Genomic DNA, 25,204 nt, shown 5'->3' with positions numbered 1-25,204 from the left:
TTGAATCGTGATGCTGTCTCTTCTGTGGTGAGTCATTCAATTTCCATGCGTGCATTGGGGTAGGGGAAGGGCTGTGGGGGCAGCCCTAGGTCCCTGTGACACAGGCAGGGATAACGCCATGGGTAGGGCCCTACCAAATTCACAGCCATGAAAAAAGCATCACGGACCATGAAATCTGGTCTTTTGTGTGCTTTTACCCTATACGATACAGATTTCACGGGGGAGGCCAGCGTTTCTCAAATTGGGGGTCCTGACCCAAAAGGGAGTTACGGGGGGGGTCACAAGGTTATGTTTGGGGGTGTCACGGTATTGCCACCCTTACTTCTGCACTGATGCCGTCAGAGCCGGGCGGCCGGAGACCAGCGGCTGTTGGCTGGGCGCCCAGCTCGGAAGGCAGCGTCCTGCCAGCAGCGGCGCAGAAGTAAGGGTAGCAGTACCCCCCTCCCTCCCCACAATTCCGCCCTGGGTCTGGACCCCATCAATTACAACACTGTGAAATTTCACATTTCAATTTCACATTGAAATCACCAAATTTATTATTTTTAAAATCCTATGACCGTGAAATTGACCAACATGGATTTGGCAGGGCTCTAGCCCTGGACCTGCAATCCGTGCTCTTGTTGCACAAGGGCGTGAGGGGGCCCATGCGATGTTCCCTGACCGGAGCCCGTTCGGGGGCCGGGGGGCAGCTGGCTCTCCATGCCCCCTTCCCGGTGCAGCCACGAAGCGCCTGCAGCAGCCGTCTCAGGAGCGCTGGGTGAGGAGCCGCGGGCGGGCGTGCTGGTGGAGTGTTCAGAGTCAGTGTTTCTCTCCCGGTGCCTTGCTGCCGCGGTGCTGATTTCCTTCCAAGAGGCTTTTAATGGTTCCCGAGGTCTCCACAGGGTGAAGACAGCTAGCGATTGCTCCCCCCCGCACGCCCCCCTCCTTCTGCTCGCTTGCGCTCGCTCTCCATTCCCTTTCCACTGGATCTGTTTGGGGTTGGGGGTGGGGAAATCAAAGAAGAGAACAATTTGGGATTTTTCAATCTTTCTTCATCCGCTGCACTGCGTGAAAAGCAAAGCCTCTAAAGGACACTCAAGGACACTGCGAAGGAGAGTCCCCCCCACTCCTCTCACATCTCTCCTTTCTTTGGAGGAATGAAGAAGAGCAACTCCCAGATGCTGCCCCACTAGACGTACTCCCCCCAGCCCCCATGTATCACATGCCCCTTCTCCCTGGCATTAGCCCTTGCAGGTCCAGGACTGTGCGCTGTTTGCTGCTGGGGGCTCACCTCTCCCTAAGGTGAGCACTGGATTGCAGGGGCCATGAAAATGGGGAGCTTGCCTAGGCCCCGTGGCTCCTTGTGTTGTTTCCATTTCCCTCCTGCCACACCCCAGTCAGACCCAGACCTTGCTTTGTGGCTTGGGGAGGGGGCTGGGTGGAAAGCGAGCAGTCCAGAGCTCAGCTCTGCCTTCTGGTGTGTATTTGGGTAAATAGAAAGTCCTGACATTTGCTTTGTGATTGTCTGTGGGCAAATTCCCCTTCGCCTGCACCTTGGGGTGGGGTTGATGGTGAGGCCTGAAGGCAAAGCATAGCCCAGCGGCCTCGGCTCGGGGCCGCAACCCTGTGGCAGTCGTGGTGGAGGGAAGTTTTGCAGAATGGTGACTCCCTCCGGCAGAAACCCAGCCCAGCAATTGGGGCCATGATCCAGCAGAGCCCTTCCATGGGACTGCACCCCTGCTTAAAGGCAAACGTGTGCTTAAGTGCTTTGCTGAATAAGGGCCCGTAGGAGGAGGGCTGGGAGCCAGGACTCCTGAGTTCGTTGCTGCCATTGTATCGCTGAATGACCCTGGGCGAGTCACTCGGCCTCTTTGTGCGTCCGTTTCTCAAGCAGGGATAACTCAGGGAGGGGTGTGACACTTCATTCACAATAATTAGCCCTCTTCCTTTCAGGTCCAAGCCCTTTGAGAAGGGGAATCAGCATTATTTCCATGTCACCTGTGGGGAAACCAAGGCACAGGGCAGGGAAGTGACTTGCACCTAGTCGCTCAGTGGCAGAGCTGAGCCTGGAACCCAGGAGTTCTGACTCCAGTTTGGTACCTTTTTGACCGCACTGCTCTTTGAGACCCTTGGCTGAAAGATACAATAGCAGGGCACGATGGCATTACTGCAAACTGGAAATTCCTGGACCCGTCTCTCCTTTCCCCTCCCCAGCCAAGCAAAGCCTAAGAAGTGAGTAGGAGACCGCAGGTCATGGAGTCAGGAGTCTCTTTGACATTCTTCACTCCCCTTCTGAACCAGAGAGAGCTCATCCCCCATTCCCCCACAACACACACACTTGTAGAACCTGCACACAATGGTGAGTCCCCATGCCAGCACAGATCCGTAACAGTTTATTAGCAGAGGCAGGGCTGGATTACTCCATTCTTGTGGCAAAGTCAGGGAGAGAAAGGACGGTTTTGTGGTTAGGGCACAGGACGGGCTTAGGAGCGCTGAGTCCAATTTCCCACTCTGCCACCCACTCCATGTGTGACCTCGAGCAAGTCCCGTCAGCTCTTGATGCCTCAGTTTACCATCTGTGAAATGGGGATAATGATTGTTCTTTCCTCCCACCCTTTTTTGGTCGAGTGTGTTTGGACTGTAAGCTCTCTGGGGCAGGGTGTGTCTCTTTGTGCATGTATGTCCCGCAGTGCAACAGGGCCCTGATCTCAGTGGTGGGCTGTAAAGTAAAGACCTTTGAGGATCTGGGCCCAAGTGCTATCGTAGTAACTACGAGAATGACAACTGTTCTCCTAGCACATTATCCCGTAAATAATTAAACCCAAACTACAAAAATGAGCAGGGTACGCTTAGGGAGGCATTCCCATTGTCTGGTTGGGGTTTTTTTCCCCATTGTGTTTTGTTTGTTTACACGCTACTTTGCAAAATCCATTCATGAGCCCGGATTCTCCCAATTCCTAGTGTGACTCAGCGAGGTCTCACCTATGCTGGGGCCACAGCCTCATCTGGGCAGGACCCAGTTATAAAAATGATGAAAAAGCTGTAGGGTAGAAAAGACCCGCGGTTTGAAATTTGGCTGTGTGAAAATTAGGCATCTCCATGCTTATCTGTTCCAGTTACTACCCTCTACTTACCAGTGATCGGCCAAGGTCTGACTGCCCTTGACATTGTGCGCGAAAAATTACAAGAACGAATTAACCCCATCGCCCTTACCCCAAGAATGAAAATTCCAGCAACAACCCACAGCTAACACAATTTAGCTTCAACTCTGCCTTTGCCTGCTTCAGCAAAGCACTTAAGCACATGCATGTCTCAGAGAGGATTTTAATGGTTCCTGAGGTCTCCACGGGGTGAAGAAAGCTAGCAATGTCTCCCCCCACATGCCTCCTCCTTTCTCTCACTCGCATGTTCTCTCTGTTTCCTTTCCACTGGATCTGCATGGGAGAAGGGAAATTAAAGAAAGTGATGTGGATTTTTCAATCTTTCCTCATCCACCTGCTTAAGTCCTATTGAAATCCATGGCCTTGTCTTCTTACTTTGTTTTATCTAACAGCTGGTAACTAACCTGAAGTCAAACCTTAGTGAGGACAAGGCAGTTTGAAGCTTTCACACAGGTCAAGGTAAAGGCTACAGGAGAGCCTAGAGTGTACCTGGACCTGCTAACGGGTTAAAACTACAAGCTGCCTTGTTTTCACTAAGATTTTACCCCATGTTGGTTCCCATGTGTTAACTAGCACATGCTAAGAACATACCCCTTTTCCTAGCGTGGACACCCCATAATGGGACTTGTGCATGCTTAAAGTGAAGCATGGGCTGAAGTACCTTGCTGAATCAGGATGGACTTATTAGTTGCTGATTTGGAGCCAGAGTCCCACCCTGCCCTCCTTGCCACTCGCCTCCGGCCCAGGGAGGAAGAGTGAGGAAACTCTGGCTGTTATTGACCAAAACGGCTTCAATTTTTGCAGGGGTAATGAGTGCCCACAACTTCAGCTGAAATCCCCAGGCACTTGGCACCTTTCAGAAAAATCCGGCTGCTTTTATTTAGGTACCGACCAGCAGGGACCCAAGTTGGAATGTTTTGGCCTTAGAACCTGGTCTGAGCCTTGGCACTCCCGGTCTGCCGAGGCATTAGCCCAGTCACACTAGAGCAATCTGAACTCCACACTAGCACCTTTCTGGTTATGTGTGTTACATTAACACCTCGAGGTCCCAGCTGAGACCAGGGCATTTTGCTAGGTGCTGTGCAATGCCCCAATGGACAAGGACCATGAAGGATGGGAGGAGAAATGGGGGCACGGAGAGTGGAAGTGACTTGCCCAAGGTCATGCAGCAGGTCAGTGGCAGAGGGGGGATTAGCGCCTAGCTAGTCCCACTCCAACTCCCTACCGACTGGGCCATGCTGCCACTGTAACATATGCCATTATGGTCACCAGCTTGGTTCTGGTTGCGGTGTAGATCGGGTCTCACTCGGTGCCACGGATCAATTGATTTATGTTGTCCCGGTAAAGGGGGTTTATCACATTCCCCAGGCTGTATTCATTGGCCTAGTTACACCGTCCCTGGTGGGAGGGAGGGGACTCCTGGAGAAGGCCCTGGCCTGCTTTGCCACTTGTGTGAACCCACAGGGCCATGACCCAGAAAGGCAGTGATGGAAAGACTGATGCTCCTGCGAGGACAGCGGGGATCAAAGGAGGGGCCGTGGAGGGGGGGAGAGAAGAGAATGTCAAGCAGCAACAGCAGAGATGCATGAGGAGAGCAGAGCTGGAGCCGGGTGCAGCTCCCCCCCCCCCCCCATGCCGCTGCCAGCCCTTAAAGAATGAGGCTCTTGTGAGAGCCGAGGCCTCCCCTCCTCCCTCGCCCCCAAGCCACACAGCCTTGAAGCGCGCAGAAGGGAGAAGAAAACAACAGCCCCAGTCCCTAAACACAAAGGATCAAAGGGAGGTCTGGGGCCATGTGTCCCATGCGCCTGGCACAGCTTGTACTCAGAAGCATCCCGGTCAAAAGGCTTTTTAGTCCGTAGGCCCATCAGGAAGCTGGGGGGCGAGACCTTTAACCCTCCCGTGCCGTGTTTCCAGCTCAGGTGGAGAGGGGGTGTGTGCGCCCACTGCTAAATACAGCCACCCAGAGTTTAAAGAAGAGCCTGCTTGGTGCTGGGGTTTCATTTGCTCGTAACAATCACGTCAGGGATAGCCCAGCTCGGAACAATACGAGGATCAGAAAACCAACCCGAAGGCCGTGATTGCTGAGTGGTTGCCGGGAGCCACAGGCAGAGTTTGTCCGGCAGGGTGGGGCCTGTGGCATGAGGGCTCCCGATGGTGGCGATGCCGTGGGATCTGCCGTAACGATAACGATGCCCGGCTCGGCATGTGGCAGAACCCGGGCGTCTGCATGTGGCAGGATGGAGGCGTGCGAACCTGGTGGGTTTATTGCCACCTGCCCTGAAATGCGCGTCGTCCCCCCTATGCGCACCATGGCAGACAGCTAACCCCATGGTGGGGAAGGCAGACGCAGCCTTCTGTGAGCAACAGTTTATGGCAGCTAATTCAGGCTCAGCCGTGTCCCAGCTCCAACTCGGGCATCATCATGGTCCGTGCATTCTGGGTCACCGCTGAGGGGATTCTCAGAGCATCACTGTACTGCGAGTTCTCTGCTGGAGAAGGACCTTCGAAAGAGACCTGTCCAGCCTTGGGCTGATCAGGAAGCCAAGGGAGAGGAAGCTGGAGGATTTATTACAGAGCTTGTCCAGGCCTTGAGGGAGAGGGGGATTGTCTGGTATGTTTTATGACAGTGGCTTATTTGTAGACTCCCCTCCGGGGATGTGGCAGTCAGGGCGTAGGACCGTGCTCATAGCCGGGAGTTTTTCTCTCAGTCCGGTTCTTCTTTTGCTCACCACTGTGCTCTGGGGTAAATAACGGATCTGAATCCACTTGGCCCCTGGTGCCTCTCTGTAAGGCAGGGCATGTGGCCATAACCACAGAGTTGGGGGTTCAATGATTCCCACTGCCCAAAAAAAAAAAAAAAAAGGCCTGAGGCCAGATCCTCCACTGGTGTAAATCAGCGTAGCCTTGTTGATTTCAGTGGAACCATACCAGCTGTGCCAGGTGAGGGTCTGGCCCCTAGTTTTTAAAGGTGTTTATTCTTTGTCTATGGAGAGTTCTGTGTTTTCCTAACCTGCTCCCCCAATCTATATGTGTGTATGTGCACCCACACCCAAAAACGCTCGTGTGCAAACACACACACACACACACAGAGGTGGAGTGGGCCATCTGGTCCAGCAACAAAGGGTTTCTGTAAGCCGGTGTTCTGGGTTTATTTTCTCTTCGAATCCTCCAGGTTTTGAAGAAGAGGCACAGTGTGACTGGGGGTTATTGAAACGCAGGAACTCCAAGAGAAGTCATCTGGATCCAACCCTCTGGTAACTGTATAGGGAGCTCTGTCTCCAGGCAGGCACCTCTCCCTTCTGACTACCAGACAACCGCATTTATAGTCTCCTGGCTTTCCTCCAAGGGCCTGGCTGTGTCTTCGGTTCCACGGCCTGCTCAGTGACTCCTTGCTGTGGCTGTGTAAAGGGATCAAAGCAGGCCACTGACTCTCTGGTTGTTGACATACCAGCAGACCTTCTGAACCCTCGTCTTCTGTTTGTACGTGTGTGTGTGTGTGTGAGGGAGCAGTGCTCTCTGTGTGTGGACAGGAGGGAGCTGGCAGGCGTGCGAGTCATGTCTGTGTGACTAGTGGTAAATGGATCTCTCCATCCAGGCTTGGGCGTGCAAATGGTACCACGGAGGTACTGTGTCTATGTGCATATGCTTGCCGTGCTCCTTGCCTGCTCGTTACATGGAGCCGGTGGTGAGCAGAGACCACAAGACTGTAAAATTCCAGCCGTTCTCTCCTTCCCGTCATTCACTGATTTTATTTACGTATCGGATCCTTTCTCCTGCTGCGCTTGTGTTTTCTCTCCATTTAGCCTGATTTATTCATTTATTCTCTCCACCCCTCCATCCCTGGCAAACTTTGCCTTCTGGGTCGTGTTCATTCATGAATTTCCTCCTTTCCTGTCCTTAACCAGGGCTCCATCGAGTTGCAGGTGGAAAGAAGCCAGGACTCTGTTCCCTTTGTTTAAAGTCACCAGGTTAGTAAATGTCGGGGGGAGGAGGGCTGGCAGTGTCCCCCCCCCCCCCGCCCCTCTTGTTGAATGTTTAATGTTTCACCTCCACCTCCCTCTCCCCACCCCCAAACTCTCAGCTGACTATTGCAGAATCACTCAGCACTAAACCCTTCCCTGCTGCTCTTGGCTACACTCCGTGGGAAGCCTGAGGGCCAGTGCCCCAGAACAGTATTGTCAGATATTATGGCCATGTGAAGCCAGCACCTGTTCCTTGTTGATGTGGGGGGGGAAGAGCCTGGAATGTGGGATCCTATGGGGATGGGCCTTGATTTCTGTACCACTAAAGCCACCATGTTCTCCCTCCCGGGTGGAGGGGGCAAGTCGATGGCAGGGGCGGATACAGAGAGAGAAACCTCTCGATCCAGTTGGCGTCATGTGAAGAGGCAGAATCCTTAGCCAAGAAGTTGTGGCAATGTGCAGTGCAGGGAGCGTTTAAAACAAAAATCAGAAGAAAGTGAAATTCACCCGAGTCTGTTCAGCAGCAACCCCTGCTGGGTCTGTCAAAATAATAGATTATATTTCTATGGCGTCTGTTGGCCTCCAATGTTCTGGGTGTTTTCCTTTGCAGAGAGACAGCTACAGCAAAAGTTTAAACGGGGTTTTGGTTTTTTTTAAGTGAAAACTGCATTAGACTCTTGTCAATCAGGAGCAGGTGCTAGGATTTTAAATAATAATAATGTCTCCAAATCCATCACGTCGTGCTGCTGTGTCTGCCGGCAGAAGACGGGCCTCGATGCCGCGGTACTCCTGCGCTTTCTGCACCCCCTTCCTGATAACGCTCTCTACTGGGTGGATCTCTGTGATCTCACCCTCTGAATATCTGCAAGGGGGGGAGGTAGGATCGACAGCCCTCCTCACGCGGCTTCTTGTCCTTTGCCTCATTTCTCTTCAAGGGTAGATCCAGAAATGACACACACCAGCTATCGTCACGCAGTCATCGTTTGTTGTATTTATCTTAACTAAAGCCTTGGCTAAAATCCTGGCCCTATTGAAGTCCCCCTGGGAGTTTTGCTGTTGACTTGGTGGGGCCAGGGACTTCACACCTTGCTTCCTCAGGGGTTTGAGCCGCTTCTGTAGCTTTGTCTGTCGCACAATACGCAATGGTCCTCCAGGGAGAGAAGCATCTCCCAGCCCCTGACTGGAGCAGTTTGTCTCAAGATGCGCTACCTTTGAGTGACCTGCTGTTAGCTACAGACCTAGAGAACGTGTAGTGTCGACACTGGGTCTGTCTACACTGCAGTCAGAGATGCAGCAAGTGTCGACAGCCCTGAGCTCGCTTGGATGTAGCTAGCTTGAATGACAGTGAAGCTGTGGCAGCAGACGCTAGCCACTCGAGTTCATACCCAAGGTCCCGGGCGGGCTTGTGCAGCTCAAAGCTGTTTCGGGGCCGTCTACCCGTGCTGCCGTCACACCTCTGGCTGCGGTGAGGACAGACTCAAAGTTTCTACGCTGGTGGCACACGTGCTAGTTTGAAGGAGGGTAAGTTGCATGGGTGCATGCGCTGGCGAGTCTGTCTGTCCGTCCGACGGGTTTGCACTGGCGGCTGCATTCCCAGTGTAAGCAAGGCTTTAAACCCGATTGTGGCTGGTGGGGAAGGACTGGAGATGCAACAAACAAAGCCAGCAAAACGCTGGGGGAGCCAGGCCTCCGTGCATGAAGATAGTGGGAGGAGAGTCCAACCCTTGGAGAGAGGTTGGAGAGGAGGCTGTGGGTTGGGATCTTACCCTGTTCTGAGTCCTTGGTCAGGGGTGTGACGATGTGACGCAGTGGGGAGTGTTGACCTGGGAAAGTGCCCTGGGGATGGGAGACCTGAGAGCCTGTAACCTGAGCCAGGACGGGGAGGGGGAGGTGACACCTCTGCCCAGGAATGTGAACAGAGGCTGCAGAAGGGAACCTGCTGGGGGCGTTTAGTGTCAGTTTGGTGCTGGGTGGAGGAACGCAGGGAACCAGGTGGGGTCTACGCTCCCTGCTCCCCCAGAAGGACTGGACTGAGGGGTCCTGGTTGTACTCACAACCTCTGTTTTGGACTGTGTTCCTGTTGTCCAATAAACCTTCTGTTTTACTGGCTGGCTGAGAGTCTCAGTGAATCCCAGGAAGAGGGGTGCAGGGCCTGGACTCCCCCACACTCCGTGACAGGGGGCATGGCCTGTGAGCCACTGAATCTAGGCCCAGTGTCTAGGGCAGGCATTGGCTTTGCGTCATACTTAGCATGTGACCTTTTCAGGCAATTTCTCCTCTCAATTCCCCCATCGGTAAGATGGGGTGAATGTGACCTAGCCACTGTGCTGGGGCTCGTTGTTTGGGGGCCTGTTTGAAATGTTGCTCTACCTAGGCTTGCCCTGGGTCTGTGTGGGCACTGAGAACAGGGGTCAGCTTTTGCTTCGCTGCGCCAGCGGGATACTTTTTAGTGTCGTCCGTGCAGATGGCTTGTTGACCTGTACCATAACCCGTTATCCTGACACCTGAGTGGGGCTAGCCGGCTAGGAGAGCAGCGAATGGCTAATCCCCTGTGTCCATGTAGGAATCTGACTGGGGGCTGTGAACTTTGCTTTGTCTTGCTTGTGGTCCCAGAATTGTACATGAAATTAAACTCCTGTCTCAGAAAGGTTTGCATCCTTGATGCTTAGCTGGTGAGCAGGTTGCAAGCTTGTTTCCTTGGGGCTGCACATGAAGGGAATCTTGGAACTGGTGCACCTGGCGGTGGGAGCCTGTGGTTTTCTTGCAAGAGTCAATCCCAATTTGGAGGGGCTTGTCCCGTGCATTTCCAGGCATTAAAACAGGTCCAGTGTAGGTCTGCCACTCATCCCAGTGCTTCTGCGTTGGTTCCAGGTCTCAGAATTGCCACCCACAGCCACCAAATGTCATCGTGTTGTCAAAATGCTCCATGTGCCCTGAAAACATAGCAGTTGTGGTGATGGGGTGTGGGGTTTTGAGTTTTAAGATGTGCTGGTCAGTACTTAGGGTATGTAAAAAACAGTCCAGTGAGAGCCAAAAGGAAGGGTGATCTAGAGGTTAGGACATTGGACTGGGACCCAGGAGGTCCAGCTTCAGTTCCCAGCTGTCACGCTTCCTGGGAGTACCCAGAGTCAGGAAGCATCTTGCTGCCACCTGCCCTTATCATGGGGAAGTCTTGTCTGTGCTGGCTGTGTACCAGCTTCCCGACTCCACCAGCCTTTGCCACCCCAAGCACTGCCTGCCAGGCCTCCGCAGGCCTTCCTCACCCTGTACCGGTCAGTGATAGGCACACGTCCACCTCCGAGTCCTCCAACCACCCCTCTGGAGCTCCCAGCCCCTGTTCCACTGTGCACGCCCAGAGCTCTCAGACTCCCTGCTCCCAAAGGCATCGTTCACCCCAGCTTGCAAGGTGGAGCTCGGAATCTCCACCCCGCTTAGCACCCAGCACTCGGAGGTATCTACCCAGTGATGCCAGGAATACGTTTATCCTGTCGTTCGGGCCGAGAGACGCTAAGAATATTGGAAACAAATAGCTCCAGAGACAAAAATCATAACGTGCTTTCTACCTCACAAGGCATCCCCCCTCCTCCTGCAAGCCCACTTATCCCAAGTCCCTTTCCCAGCATTCTCAGCCAGGTTGGCTGAGATCTCCCTTCCCTAAGACCAAGCCCCGCTGGCAACTTGTCTTCATGTGTGGAAGGGCGCTGCACCCCCAAACATACCACAACAGACCTCTGATGTGCACCTGGAAAGAGGGTCCTTCCCTCCGTGGATGTTTCCCTCGGCCTGTTCACTCCCTTCGGAAGGCATCACCAACTTGTGACTCAGAATGCTCCCAGACACCTATTGTCTGTCGCACAATACGCAATGGTCCTCCAGGGAGAGAAGCATCTCCCAGCCCCTGCCTGGAGCAGTTTGTCTCAAGATGCGCTACCTTTGAGTGACCTGCTGCTAGCTACAGACCTAGAGAACGTGCTTTTTAGTGTGTGTCTGTAACTCCTCCCGTATTTCCCGTCCACACGTCTCGTGTGGCGCAGGCTTTTGGTACACACCATTCATGATCCCTTTTGGTGAACCCATGGGATCCCTGTACTCCTGCACCCTCCACCAGTTGGCATCCGGGGTCCTTGGGTCACACACACCTTGGGCAAGGCCAGGAGGGCTGGATTTTCAGCAGCCCCTAGCAGGTTCCTACAGTGACACTTTGGGCCAGTATTCAAATAGCTGGAGCTGATTATGGGTCTTTTGAAACATGCCCTTCCACATGTCTCTGGGGTTCAGTTCCCACCACTAAATGGGGATAATCATCCTTCCTTTCTCCCACCGGTGACGAGGTCAAAGCAGCAGCCTGGAAAGGGTTAAGAAGCAACCACTGCCTATCACATGGATATATAAGGAGCGGGGGTATCAGGCATACGGGGGAAGGATGTGTCCTTTGGCCCCAGGTTGAGGCAGGGAGGCCTCTGAGGATTGTGAGCAGTGGGACAATAAGCAATGCCCCAAAGAAAGACCCTTAAGAGGATTTAGGCGTAGAGTTGATTTCCCCTTCCCTGAAACCAGTCACCAGCCCTGTTTGTGCCTCTCTTGTCTATTCATACTCTGAGCTCCCTGGGGCATGGATCACGTTCTCTTTGTCTGTGCAGCGCCCAGCACAACGAGGCCCTGAGCTCAGTTGGAGTCTCCAGGGGCGTGGCTGCACTGCCAACCCCTCCCCATGGCAGCGAGTCTCAGAGCCGGGTCAACTGGCTCAGGCTCAGGGAGCTCATGCTATGGGGCTAAAAGTAGCCCTGTAGAGGTTCCCATGCAGGCTGGAGCCTGGGCTGTGAAACCCAGCAAGGGGAGCGGGTCTCAGAGTTCAGGCTGCAGCCCGAGCAGGAACGTCTGTGTAGCTATTTGTAGCCCCATAACGCAAGCTGGAGTCAGTTGACCCAGGCTCTGAGACTCCCTGCTGAGTTATTTTTTTTCTCCAGTGTAGACATATCCTAGGGGTCTAACTACCTGCACACGAAGCCTGGGCTGCAATTCAGGTTTGAGCCCAAGTCCCGTTTCCGTCCACACACAAATCAGGCTGACTCAGGTCAGCGAGCACTTAGGACATGGGTCCTCGGACCCTGCTAGGTGGAGGGTCAAACCCAAGCCCTGCTGAGACTCGGGTCCGAACCCTGTCATTTTGCAGTGTGGACGCAGCTCTAGCCGCAGACCTGAGTCAGACATTCCTCGCAGTGCAGCATGGACACATCAGTATGGCTGTGAGACCCGGGTCCAGCAATTGTAAACTGGGTTTACAGGCTTTAGAAACACCGAGTCCACAAGCCCAGGTCCCCTAGACCTGGGTTTATAATGCAGTGTGGACACACCTTGCATGTTACCGTAATACACCTAATACTAATAATCCAATTGATGCATTGGCCCAGTGTCGAAAGGAGACTCTTCCCAGAGTATTCTATCTGAACGCCCACACCCTACTCCACAGCGGGAGATGAATAGTCCTTACTCCTTGCACCAAATTCTTTGATGCTGTTGTGCCAGCCAGGCCCGGGCCTGGCAACAGCGACCTTGGGCGTGACACGTCCCCGTGCTGTAATGCAGCATCCTGCCCAGAAGCTGGGCCAATCCTGTGTGCCCCTCGCCTGCGTTGTGGATGTGAGGACGCTAAACAAACCCAGCCCACTTTCTCCAACCACCTGAAAAGCCAAATGAAAAACTCACCCGCCAAATGCGCAGTGGAAAACAAGTCGCTTTCCAACCAAGCCATGTGCTCACAGCACCCTTTCTAATAAGCCCCATTGGCCTGAACTTCAAAGAGACGGGGGTGGGGGAAGACCTGCTATGTTTTTCTAACAGCCCTGCCGCAGGGCATGCATCTGCCTCCTCCCAAAGAGGCTCATCAGCTGCCTACCTGGCCCTGGCCCGCTGGCAGAGCAGGTGCCTAGATCTGGCAGGCAGGAGGGGCTGGCAAGCTGAGAGTGCCCTGGGCTGGTCATGGGTAGGAAGTGCAGTGGAAAGGGAAGCTGGGTGGGAAAAATTCCACTGCTTGCTCCTCTTCATCCCAGCAGCTCGTTAATGATTTCAATAATTAAACTCCACCTGATTTGTGTGGCTTTGTCTCCCATTTAGGAGGCAGCCCTCTTGGCTAAATTTGCTGTTTTTTTTTTATGGCGCTCATGTTGTTCTCGTCCACTGCAGATCCTCCTTTTGGCCGGGATGAGTAATTGGCTAGAAATGAGCGAAGGCCGTCAAGAGCCAATTGCACCTTATTACCAGCAAGCTCAAATCCCAATCTGGGCACCGGGCGAAGGCCTCTGGCAGCTTTGCAGCAGGGTAGCTGATGCCTCTGGCAGCCTGTGGTGCTTGCTAGGTAGCCCAGTCCTTCAGTGGGGGCTAATGTGAGCAATGGTCTTACTCTGAGCCCACTTGACTGGTTGTCCTTGTGGAGAACAGTGAGATCTGTGTGAATGGCTAGGATGACCGTGTGGTGAAAGCATCTTAAGAGACCTTGGGTCACTTCCCAGCTCTGCCACTGACACTCTGTGTGACCTTGGGTGAATCACTTAATTGCTCTGTGCCTCAGTTTCCCCATCTGTACTGCACAGATGATAATAATCCTTCCTTTGTCTTTTTGGCCTCTCTCAGTACAGTGCCCCACATAATGGAGCTTCAATCTCCCTCTGAGCATGTGGGCACTCACATTTCACAAATAGTATCAACACCAGTCCCTCCTTTCCTGTGATGGCTACTAACCCTGGATAGTGGTTAGGCCACTGGTGTATGGAGATCATGGCCTATCCTGCTGACTAGTATTGTCTTCTTGTTTCCTTCCACTCCCCTGTCTGTGTGTATCCATCTCTTGTTGTATACTGACTGTAAGCTCCATAGGAAAGGGCTATCTTTTTATTCTGTGTTTATACAGCACCAAGCGCGGGGGAGCCCTGGTCCAGGATTGGAGCTTCTAGACGCCACTGCAGGACAAATGATTGATGAATAGAGTCACAGACTTTAAGGCCAGAAGCCACAGGCGCCGACTTTCTCATTTTCCCAGGGGTGCTTGACTGAGAGGTTTCTGAAACGTTTACCCCTCCTATTGCTTTCCTAAGGGCCAGGGCATTAACCAAGTTTTAACTCTGGGAATGTTCCCATTAAGGACTTCAGATTCCCAGTGCAGTTTCTTTATTTCCCTGCCCTCCGCCGTTGTGCAGCATGGCTGTGTACCCTTAAACCGCTGCCTCATTGGGATGCTGACCTGAGAGGGTCAGGCTGAGGTTGACCCAGCCAGCCCCTTGGGCAGCTCCATCGCTGGGCACCTTCGACTGGTCTGCAGAACATGAAAGATCAGGGGAGAGTGATGAGATCGTTTGGACGGCCTTCGGAGACTGCTGAGGATCGGCACTGGAAGGGTTATAGCCGCATGCTGGAAGCCAGTGATTAAAGGCTCAGAGAGCAGGCCTTATAGTGATAGACTCCAGGACCCCAATCTGTTTAGCCTAACAAAGGAAGGTTACAGGGTGAAGCGCCTACATGGGAAACAAATACGTACTGTGGGCTCTTCAATCTCGCAGGCAAAGGTCTGACGCGAGCCAATGGCTGGAAGTTGAAGCTAGACAAATTCAGACTGGAAACAAGAGGCACTGGACATTGGAACGACTTCTTCCACTGGGGTGGGTTCTCCATCACTGGCCATTTGTAAATGAAGAACCATTTGAAGGGAGATGCTCTGGTTCGAACCAGAATGAATTCAGGGCAGTCCTCTGGTCTGTGTTACGCAGGAGGTCAGGCTCTGTGATCACAGTGGCGCCTTCAGGCCGGCTGGTCTTAGGAGCTAGGTTCTGGTTCCTAACTTGCTGTTTGACTCAATGTAGCCAGCTGCCGGATGGGTCTCAGCTTCCCAGCGGGCAGTGGAAAGCTTTGCTGAGTCCCGCTGGCAAAGTGTTTGGAGGCCCCTGGCATGGCTGGGGCTGTGCCAAGTAATGACACTGAGGCCATGGGAAAGGAGATCCCCTCTTCCCCAAGGCGCTGTGAACATGTGTGGGGCCCGTCCTCTGGCCTGAACTGCTCAGGGATTCTGCCCCAGCCCTTTCCTTTCCCTGCGCTCACAGAAATGGGACATTAATGCAGCTGATCCCATCTAATCGCCCTCCCCTGGCGGGCGACCCAGGGAGGAATAATTCACAGCGTCAACAGCTTCTTAATAACTCTGTGCTTCAAGTCAATTTCCAGAGCGCTCGTTTGCCTTTTAATTAAAATTACCATTTTCCCAACAAAGAAAAAAAAATCAACAAACCAACAACAAGCCAGCCTAGCCTCTTTCCTCCTCTCCTGTCTGATGTGGTCTAAGCCTTCTAACTGCAGCGTCCCGCTGGGACCCACTCCTGTTGTCTGTCACCCCTTCCCTCATTGCAGAGGGGCAGCATTGCATGCGGGCAGCCAGGCAGGCCTCGCCTCTCGGCTCCAGTCTGTGTTATTAAAAGAACTGCAGTGACTGTAGGTGCCTTGGGCCAGATCCCCAGCTGGTGTAAATTCGGGGAGAGATGGTTATTCACACCCAGCTCCAGCAGGTTACGTACAGCAGTGGTTGGACTGCGATGGCCAGCATCAATTTAAACTAGGACGGCCCAGTGCTTGGAGCACTAGCCTGGGGCTCAAGTGGACCTGGCTTAAAGTTCCTGGTTTGCCCCAGATGTCTTGCGTGACCTTGGGCAAGTCACTTAGCCTCGCTGTGCATTACTTCCCTATCTGCGTAATGGGGATAATAGCATTCAGCCTTAGGCAGGGGGATGGGCTAGAAATTGTTTGGGATAATAGGGGTTTCAGGATCCTGTTTTTCGCAGCCCTCTGTGACCCATATGTTCATTTGTCTGTGTGTAATGCAGTCAAATAAAGCCACGTCTTTTTAAAGGAAGAATTGGAGCTAAATTCTGCTCTGCTGTTTGTGTGAGTGAGGTGCCCCTCGGACTCCACCCGAGGCGTGTGTGTGCTTATCTGAGGGCAGAACTGTCTGACTGGGGAAGAATGGATTTACGGTGGTAAATTGCAATAGAAAGCCAAGCTGGGCAGAGGAAGGGCACCGTGGGATACAGGGCAGCCAATCCAAAGTACTGTCGAAATCTTGACTCAAGCCTCCCCGCCTCCCCCACATTGTAGAGTGGGTTCTGCTTAGTAACATCCTCTTTTCTGCTTCCCAATTTCAGAGGGTGAATTCTAGCTCCCTCTCTCCCGCTGACGCCCCCTTGAATTAATTTCCGTCAGTAAACTCAGTTGTTATTTTTAATTGGCTTCTCTAGAGCCTTGGCTGTGACTCTAAGCATAACACGAGCCCCCGCCGTCCCGGATTGTCCCCTGGGGAGTTCAGGGAGTGTGTCCCAGGCCTGGGGGTGCCTGGGGTCACGTGCCTCTTTCAGGTGGAGGAAGAGGATGAGAGCTTGTGGAGGCCGGGAATGGGTGAGGTTAGCCCTGGGACCCGCCGAGCAGAAGCTAGCAGTTGAATGAACTGGGGTCAGCGGAGGTGTGGCCACACGACCGACAGCCAGAGGACTGTGCATTGACACTGGACCACTGGCAGATCAGAAGAGTGGTGAGCTCACTGTGACTTTCACCTTTCTGGCAACCTTGGGGAGGGTCTCTTTCCTTATCAGCGCCTCTCCAAACCAGAGAAGAGGGAGAGCGGTGTTGCTGAATCACATCCAGAATCTGGGGCTGGGGAAGGTTCCAGATTCCTATGGCCGGATAGTTTATTAACATGAGGGGAAAAGCCAAGGCAGCCGGTTACGAAGCTCGGTGTGACCAGAACCCTTACTCAAAGCCAGGTGAGCATGGAGTGGTGACAGGAACGGTGCAGGTGGGGGCTCGATGAGGGAACAGAACACAGAACGGTGAGTGGCTGTAAGATGCTCCCCTTCTGACCTGCTCGTGTTTCACACCTGCTTTGCACTGGTGTCCGTGGTTACACGAGGTGCAGGACAATGGGGAATCAGGCTCGCCGTGGTGGTGTTCAGATTCCCAGGGGCTTTTCCCACATCACGTACAGTGTATCTTTGACCACGGCCATGCTTTTGGCATGGGCGTAGTTTGAGGGGGGAGAGCCAGAAGGGGGATGGGGGACATTACCCCCGACTGCAAGCCTCGGGCGGGTGTGGAATTTGCCCCCCGATGCGCAACCCCATTGGCTTGACTGGAGCTGCCCCCCCAATACAGAAGTCAAGTGACACCTATGGACTTGGGGCACACTGCCTACTCCCAGACCCCCGGTCTGTAGCAGCAGAGCTGACGGTAGGCTGGATTGAAAGGATCTCTTCCCCCTCCCCAACTCCCCTAGCCTGCTTAGTGGCCCCACTTCCATAGACTGCTGTTTGCTCTTTCAGCTGGACAGCTCAGCTGTTCATCGGCTGACGCCTGGCGACCTGTGCTCTGTGTGCTACTCATCCTGCTGGCACCTTGTCCAGGCAGCTTCAGACCACGTCCAGTGTCTGTTTCCTCTAATGACAGCTATGTAGGGCACTTCCCACTAAGGTGAAGGGGAGTGAAAGCAAACCAGCTGGGTGGGGGTTGCATTCCAGGAAGGCTGAGCAGCATCTTGGCTGGGGCAGCAGGCCCGGCGTTTGCACACCCTGGGCAGCGATCGAAACAGGCGGTGCTTTTCCTTTCCCCCCTCCCTGTCAAGGAAGGAGCACGGGCCGGGAGCACTGCACGTGTCCCACCTGTGTCTTCTATGTGACAAGGCAGCGGAGCGTTCTTGCATCCAAATGCATCCCGAGGTTGGGACAGCACTCGCCCACTCGAGGTCGTTCTGCTCTCCTGGTTGCTGACATCACGTAGGGCCTCTGACATGCCGGTCAGACCATGGGCATCGCAGGCACTGAGAGGTGATGCAGGGAGAGTCCAGGGTCCTGGGATGTTGTTTATTAAAAGAAAGACCAGACTTACAGGGAGAAGGAAAGGATGCTGTCTTTGGAGGAATCTGAGTTTTCATTTGGGCATAGAAAGCAGCCGTGCTTCCTTCAGTTCTATGTGCTGGTTTTAGGGGTTTCACCCTGGATGTGCTGGCATCTGGGACTCCTTGCCACATGGACCTATCTAGGAATTTGCTAGTGCACATGGTCCCCCAGCCCTGGATTATCTGAGCTGCTCATGCCCCTCGTGAGGTAGGGAAGTATCCTTACTCTCACCTTACAGATGGGGAAGTAAGGCACAAAGAGGGACTTGCACCAGGTCACAGGGGAAGTCCGTGGCACAGCTGGGAAATGGAACTCCATTTTTCTGAGCCCCAGGACAGTGCTTTGACCACAAGGCCATGCTTCTCATTGTCGCTAAAACTCTCACCACATCCAGCAGGTATTTCCCTGCCGTGGAGCGTTGCGCACAGCCCGCGAAGAGAGGCAGCGTCTAAAATCTGGCAGAGATCAGAGATTCAAACTTTCAGCATCGGCTGTCTGCAGGTCCCAATCAAGCCCTCAGGCCTGGGCGTCGCACCCATTTTGCACATGCGGGTGCCCAGCTGCCTGATCCGGTGTGCTTGCATGGGCTGATGCAGTCCAGCATGTGTGGACAAGACCGGGGTAAAAAAATTAAAACCAGACATTAGGGTTGGGAAATGCATCCCTAAATGTGGGCTGCTCCGAGTGCTGGGGTAACCCGCAGTGGGGGGGCTGCATTTAAGGTCAGGCTTGACAAAGCCCTGGCTGGGATGATTTAGTTGGAGATCGGTCCTGCTTTGAGCAGGGGGTTGGACTAGATGACCTCCTGAGGTCCCTTCCAACCCTGATATTCTATGATTCTATGATTCCTTTTGTCTTTGGCAGGGAGCAGAGACCAGCACCCTGGGTTACACCAGAGCCTGGGATCAGAGCAGCAGAGAGAGCAGTTGCAAAACATAGAAGGACTGCGGAAAGGGAGGGTGGGGAGGATCAGAGAGGAGCCCCCTCCCCCTCTGTTCCATATTCAGAAGTGTCTGCAATTGTACATTGACAGGTGCAGGGCTGATGAGCTTCAAATCTGTCAGTGCCGTTGATGTATCTATAATTACTGTCTGATGCGCCGGAATTAGACGGAGAGCTGAGCAGCTTGATGCAGACACTGGTGCCCTTGAGGGCCAGGGTCAGGGTTAGCCGCAGTGACACTGTGCATGGAATTGAACCCCGAGGAGGCTGACACCCCCCCCACCCACCCACACATTAAGGGAAGGGCACATGAAAGTCACCCCCATAGGGAGCGGGTCCACCACTGCAATAGAGATAAACCCTATGTCGGGGGGCTCACAGGTGGCAAATGGGATGCTATATTTAACTAGTCCCCTTGCCCGGTGATGTGCAATAGATGCACTGAACTGTCGCTAGGCTTTGTCTGAAATGTCAGACCAGTCTCTGCATCTCCCTCACTCTCAGGCTTCTGGGTGGCTCATCCCTGTTCTTAGTTGACAGCTGGTGGGTCTAGGTGACCAGCTTCTCCTGGGTAAATCGTTGACATTCCCCGTAGGTGTTGCTTGTCTTTTCCCCCGTCCTTGAAGCTGTGGATCCCAGCACCCCGCGAGGAGGTGGGGAAGCTACAGTTAATAATAATGCTGATAACAGGTCTGAAGCTGTTTTACCAACATCTCAGGAATTAAGCCCGGTCATCCTGATTTTGCACCTGGGGGAAAAACGGACACAAGGGAGAGGATTTAAGAAGCACTCAGCAGAGGCTAACTCTGCTCCCACTGATGTCAATGGCCCGGGACGGAGCAGTGCGAGCCCAGGGCTGGAAACCCTGCCGGAGTGGGGAAGTGCCCAAGGTCTCGTAACAAGGCAGCTGGGAATAGAACCCAGGAGTCCTGAGTCCCTGCACCCTGCACTACCCTCCACGTGCGCACAGCCGGGTTCTCAACGGATGTAAATCAGTATAGCTCCAGGCACTTCTGATTTCCACCAGCTGAAAATTTGGCCCTTGGCTGCCACACTCCCCTGACTGAGGAGTCGTATGAAAAAAGCTCCCTTTGGCCAGTGGCTTCAGATCTGTGCATGTTCAGTTTGTCTCAGGTCACCAGTCAATCTGCACAGGGGGCATTTATCAGCCACCCCTGGCTGTAACCCTGCTGTCTTGTATCCTCTGCCATTCTCCTCTGCACACACAAGCCTTCTGTCGCCAGCCAGTCTTGACTTAAGTGAGGGCTGCCCTACCCTGCGATTAGGAACTGAAGCCCTTATCGTGGTCCAGGTCCTGTAATTCACATCACAAAAACCAATACATGGGAACAATTCGCAATCATTTAGCAGGAAGAGAGCATCCGGGACCTCAATTAAGCTATTTGTAAATTGTTAATTTAAGCATCTCGCCCAGATGCCTTAAATGACTCCCTCCCGTGGCTTACAAATGGGCAAAGAGTGCAGAAATATCAGTGGAGCAGTGGGGGAATGGCATTTAGTTACCGTGTTCAGCAGTGGTAATAACACTGTAGCTAACAGAGCTTTGATTTAAAGCAGAGAAAGCCAGGGCTCTTTTTGAAGAAAGATCAGCACAGGAGCAGAGCCTGGCGAGAGGTGAAACGCCTGGAGGGGGCCGTCAGGGGAAGATGGGGACAGCTCCGCATCCCTCAGAAGACTCAGAGGCGCTGAGCGCTCCCAGCTCCAGCTGAAGCTGATGGAGCTCTGAGGTACTCAGCACTTGGGACAAATCAGGCCCTAAGTGACTCCGAGAGCATGAAACCCCCAAGGGCGGACAGTTCCCTGCCGGTTAAGGAGCTAAACGGTCCCCACATTGAAAGAGCTCCTGGGCCCAGGCATTCTTTGTCAGTAAATCCAGGGTAAAGATTAGCTGAGCTGAGAACAGGGCCCCCATTGTGCTAGGCGCTGTACAGAGATAGTAAGAGACAGTCCTTGCCCCAAAGGCTGGCAGGAGAAAACAGAGAGACAGAGAAGACAGATGCCTGCCTCCAGGTCACGCTCCAGAGCCAGGCACAGAGTGTCGATGCTTCTCTGTTGTACTGATACAGGTTTTCCCCCTTACCAGAGACGCCCCTCAGGATGGTCCCTGCCATGGGAAGCAGTGACCCAGCCCACGTTTCATTGCCAAGAGCTGGTGATTTGTGTCAGTTTATCTAACAGAGGCCAAAACACTGAAGTCTTGACTAGCTGCCTCATGGAAATCATGGTCATTTACCACTGGGGAAATAACTCCACGATGTATGCTTGCTTCCCAGAGTGTTGGGAGGTCACCTCGCACGGTGGTTAAGTGCCTCTTTTGTCTGTGTCCCAGGAAGTGACTATAATAAACTGTCTCTCTTTTACCTCCAGAGCTATTGTGTTCCAAGAAGTGCACCTGTTTCGCGTCACCCCCCTCCTCCCTCCCATCTGTTCTATAATGCTCTGGCTCGTCAGGTTGACTCTTAATGATTGCGAGCCAGATCCTCAGCTGGCGTGGATCAGCGCAGCCCTGCCGACAGCAATGGAGTGGCGCTAATTTATTCCCGTTAAGGATCTGTCCTTGCATGTTCAAAGTGCAACATGCAGGGGGGCTTTAGCAGCAGGGCTCCCTGTTAAAGCTGTCGGGGATCTTCTGTCTAAAAACTCCTCCACGGCTCTTTGAAAATCTACCCCGTAGGCTGTCTTGGCTGAAGAGGAGAGTAGAGGGTGCATAACCTGTTCTGCCTGATTTGGCCCCCTGAACGCCAGCCCTGCACGCACTTGCTGCATGTCTGCTGGTAGCGGGAAGATGCTTTCAGTCCTAGCTGTGCTTTTCAAGCCTCCCAATCTGGTTGCAGTCAAGCTGGTGGGGTGAAGGGTTGGGGAGATTTCTTATCCCCACCCTCCCCATGAAGCCAAGCCAAGCCTGGGTGCCTGGGAAGGATAGATTTTTCCCTTCCATGTCTTTCAAGAACAAAGTTTGAATGCAGAGGGCTGAGTCTCTCCCCCAGGGCTTCTTGCCACGAGCTTGCAGAGGACTAGGACTACCAGTATTTCAGTCCAGGGGTGGGCAGGTCAGCTTGTTAGACACCGGTCTCGTTTCCAAGGCCCGATCCATCTGGCCGCTCTCCCCGCTTTACACACAGCTCATCCTGAAAGGCGGGCCCAGCCTGCCATCAGCCTGCCCAGATACAGCCTTGCTCTCTTCCTGGTATCGTTTGCATCCCCCTCCGTTGCTGCAGCGATCACGGCTCCAGACACGTGCCTGTCATTCCTTCGATAGGGCCGGCATCCCTTGTTTGATTTCTGCAGGCACAGAGGTGATCAGCTGATTTACGACAAAACGCTTTCAACACTTCCCCCTCTAGGTTGGGTCTGTTTATTTTAGCATCATCAGGTTCCTTGGTGCTGTGCGAACACCGAGGAAGGCATGGTCTTTGTCCCTAGGACATTACAGTTTGAATTAAATAGATGATCCACTTGAAACACATTAACACACCAGATGACTGGCGATAATCCAGTCTCAAAGCAGTGTTAAGAGATTCTATATAGGCTAATTATATCCTTCACAGATTAGCATTTAAACCCTATGCTGCTGTAGGATCTGCAGCCCATAATTAATCCTACACCACTTCCAGGATGATTGGGCAGAGGTGCACTTCTCAGCATGCATGGTCTTGATCATGCACTTTCTTCCGGTATTGTCTAGAATGGTTGTGTGTTCTAAGTTGGTACATACTTCCTGTTTCCTGATCACTGGATGATTACCGTTCTATTCATTCCCTCTGGGGCACCTGGCATTGGCCACTATTGGAAGACAGGACACCGGGCTAGATGGACCTTTGGTCTGACCCAGTGTGGTCGCTCTTATGTTCTTATGTATGGGAATCTATTGTGGGTTACACAATACGCCACCAGATCCTATCCCAAACCTCTACTTGAGCCTGCCATAAAAGGATCAATCATTCCCTCCAATCTGAACAGCTCAAAGTATGTCAGAAACAATAATGAATTAAGCCTCCCAAGCGGATAAGGATCTTCCTCATTTTACAGATAAGGGAGCAGAGGCAGATATGCAGTGACTTGCCCAAGGTCATGCAGTATGTCTGTAGCAGAGCTCTGGGAACTGAAGCCAGATTTTCAGCCTTGCATCTTCACCATGGGACCTGCACAAGGTGGGTTCGAGGTGATGCTCAGTGCAGATCCTGGTTTCTGTTCAGCAATGTGATAGAGGGTGCACACCTGCCTTTTTGGAGCAGTAGCATGAATGGTGAAGTGCTGATGCCTTCTCTCTGGGGCCTCCTGTCTATTCATGGCCTCTTCTGTGGGAGCGATATGGGGAGCAGTTTCTCGAGGCAGGGCTTGGTTACTGCCTCCCGGCGTTTCAGTCCACACCTTGCCAGGTGAAGATGATCTATAAGATCAAACAGTGCAGCAGGCAGGCAGTGTCCATAAATCCCATTTCCCCCGTGTTGCAAACACAGGGCCAGATCCTGAGATGGGCTGAGCACTAGCCTCTCCCATTAACTTCATCCCTCAGAATAGTCCTAGAGCACCAGCCTGCTGTCTTCTGGGCAGAGTGGGGATTATTGCTGGGGCTAGCATACTCACGCATGGCTGCATGTGTCAGCATGGGATAGGGAAGGCACCTCTGTGCTCTGGTATAACTTCCCTAAGATAAAAGAAAAGGAGTACTTGTGGCACCTTAGAGACTAACAAATTTATTTGAGCATAAGCTTTCGTGAGCTACAGCTCACTTTAGCGGATGCCCGCCTGAGCTCATGAAAGCTTATGCTCAAATAAATTTGTTAGTCTCTAAGGTGCCACAAGTCCTCCTGTTCTTTTTGCGGATACAGACTAACCCGGCTTCTACTCTGAAACCTTCCCTAAGATGTGGCCCAAAGTCCCTTCCATCTACTACTTCTGGAGACAGTTCACACTAGCTCTTACATGTAACACCTCTCTCTTATCTAGCACTTTTCCTGCCCAGATCTCCAAGCAGGTCAGAATTATGATTTCAGTCTTATGGACAGGGCAACTGAGGCCCAGAGAAAAGAAATGACTTGTCCACACCAGGGCCAGTGGTAGAGATAGGATTAGGATCCTGGTCTCCTGGCTCCCAGTCCATTGCTCAGTTCACTGGGCAACACTGCCCCGATGAAGTGAGCTGTAGCTCACGAAAGCTCATGCTCAAATAAATTGGTTAGTCTCTAAGGTGCCACAAGTACTCCTTTTCTTTTTGCGAATACAGACTAACACGGCTGTTACTCTGAAAACTGCCCCTTAAGCATCCCTGGAAATAAAAAGAACCAAGAATTTCTTTTAAGTCTCAAGATTTTCAAGCCAACCTCATGATTACTTTTTAGGGTGGTGATTCATGATTTTTGAAGGCAAAAGGTGAACAAGGCTACTCCCAGTTTCCTTTCAGAATGTTAGACGAACAGGAGGGTTCCCCTCCAGCCGAGATCGATACCCGCTGGCCCTCACCTTCTCATGATAAAGTGCTTCCTTCTCTCAGTCTGAGGTCTGGCAGGTCTCTTTCTCTCTGTTGATCAGCTGGCCACACCATGCCCCCTTTCTCTTGTGGACAAGGACAAACACACCCTCTCTCCCCGCCGCGCCGATGAGGCTCTGCCTTACTATGCTGGGTGCATTTGAAACCCGCCATGTCATGTTCATTATCATATTCCCCTCGTCCTGCTGTCACTACACACAATGGCAGCCTTCAAGCCAGTGAGTTTGCAGGTTATCAGCTCCCGGGTTTAAACAGTGCGTTGTTGTTATTTATCTAGCCGCTCCTGACGTGTAATGGAATCTGGTTTTCGGTGCGGTTAGCCTCGCCGTCTGTCTTGTGTTGTGACAAAAATCGACGCCGGGCAGGTGTGTTTTGACTCCCATTGTCTAGTACCTGGGCAGGAGCGGAGATGAGGCTGCAGAGGGGGCACTGCAGGAAGACAGAGCCCTGGAGTGGGGTACAGATGTGCTGGGGACCCTCTTGATCTGATCCTGGCGCTGCCATTTTCACATTGTCTTTGCCTAAGGCACTGTCTGCACTACAAGCAAGGGCTGCGAGTCCCCCCATCTAGCTCCTAGTGTGGACGACGTAGCCTGAGAAACACAAAGGGGATATGGCTAGTGCCTTACAGGTTCCAGTCGAGATCCGAATCCCATGGTGGTTTATCCAGCAGGGAGCGTCTCTTACAGCCTCAACAGGCCGGGCAGCCAAAGGGTGGGGAGA

At 53.0% G+C, this 25,204-nt stretch overlaps 1 protein-coding gene across 3 annotated transcripts in view; it reads left to right on the top strand.

Annotated features, from left to right (window-relative positions):
• Positions 1 to 25,204, top strand: part of SRCIN1 (SRC kinase signaling inhibitor 1) — a 190,476-nt gene that overhangs the window by 23,337 nt on the left and 141,935 nt on the right. Inside the window, exon 2 of one of the 3 annotated variants that reach the window (XM_073326150.2) lies at positions 7,046 to 7,108. The exons of the other annotated variants lie outside the window; for them this stretch is intronic. The gene's annotated coding sequence lies outside the window, so the exon portion shown is untranslated. The remainder of the gene's footprint in view (positions 1 to 7,045; positions 7,109 to 25,204) is intronic. 3 annotated transcript variants of the gene reach the window in all.

This window comes from Lepidochelys kempii, chromosome 27 (assembly GCF_965140285.1).
Source record: "Lepidochelys kempii isolate rLepKem1 chromosome 27, rLepKem1.hap1, whole genome shotgun sequence".
Lineage (NCBI taxonomy): Eukaryota > Metazoa > Chordata > Testudines > Cheloniidae > Lepidochelys > Lepidochelys kempii.
This window is presented reverse-complemented; position numbering and strand designations above follow the sequence as displayed.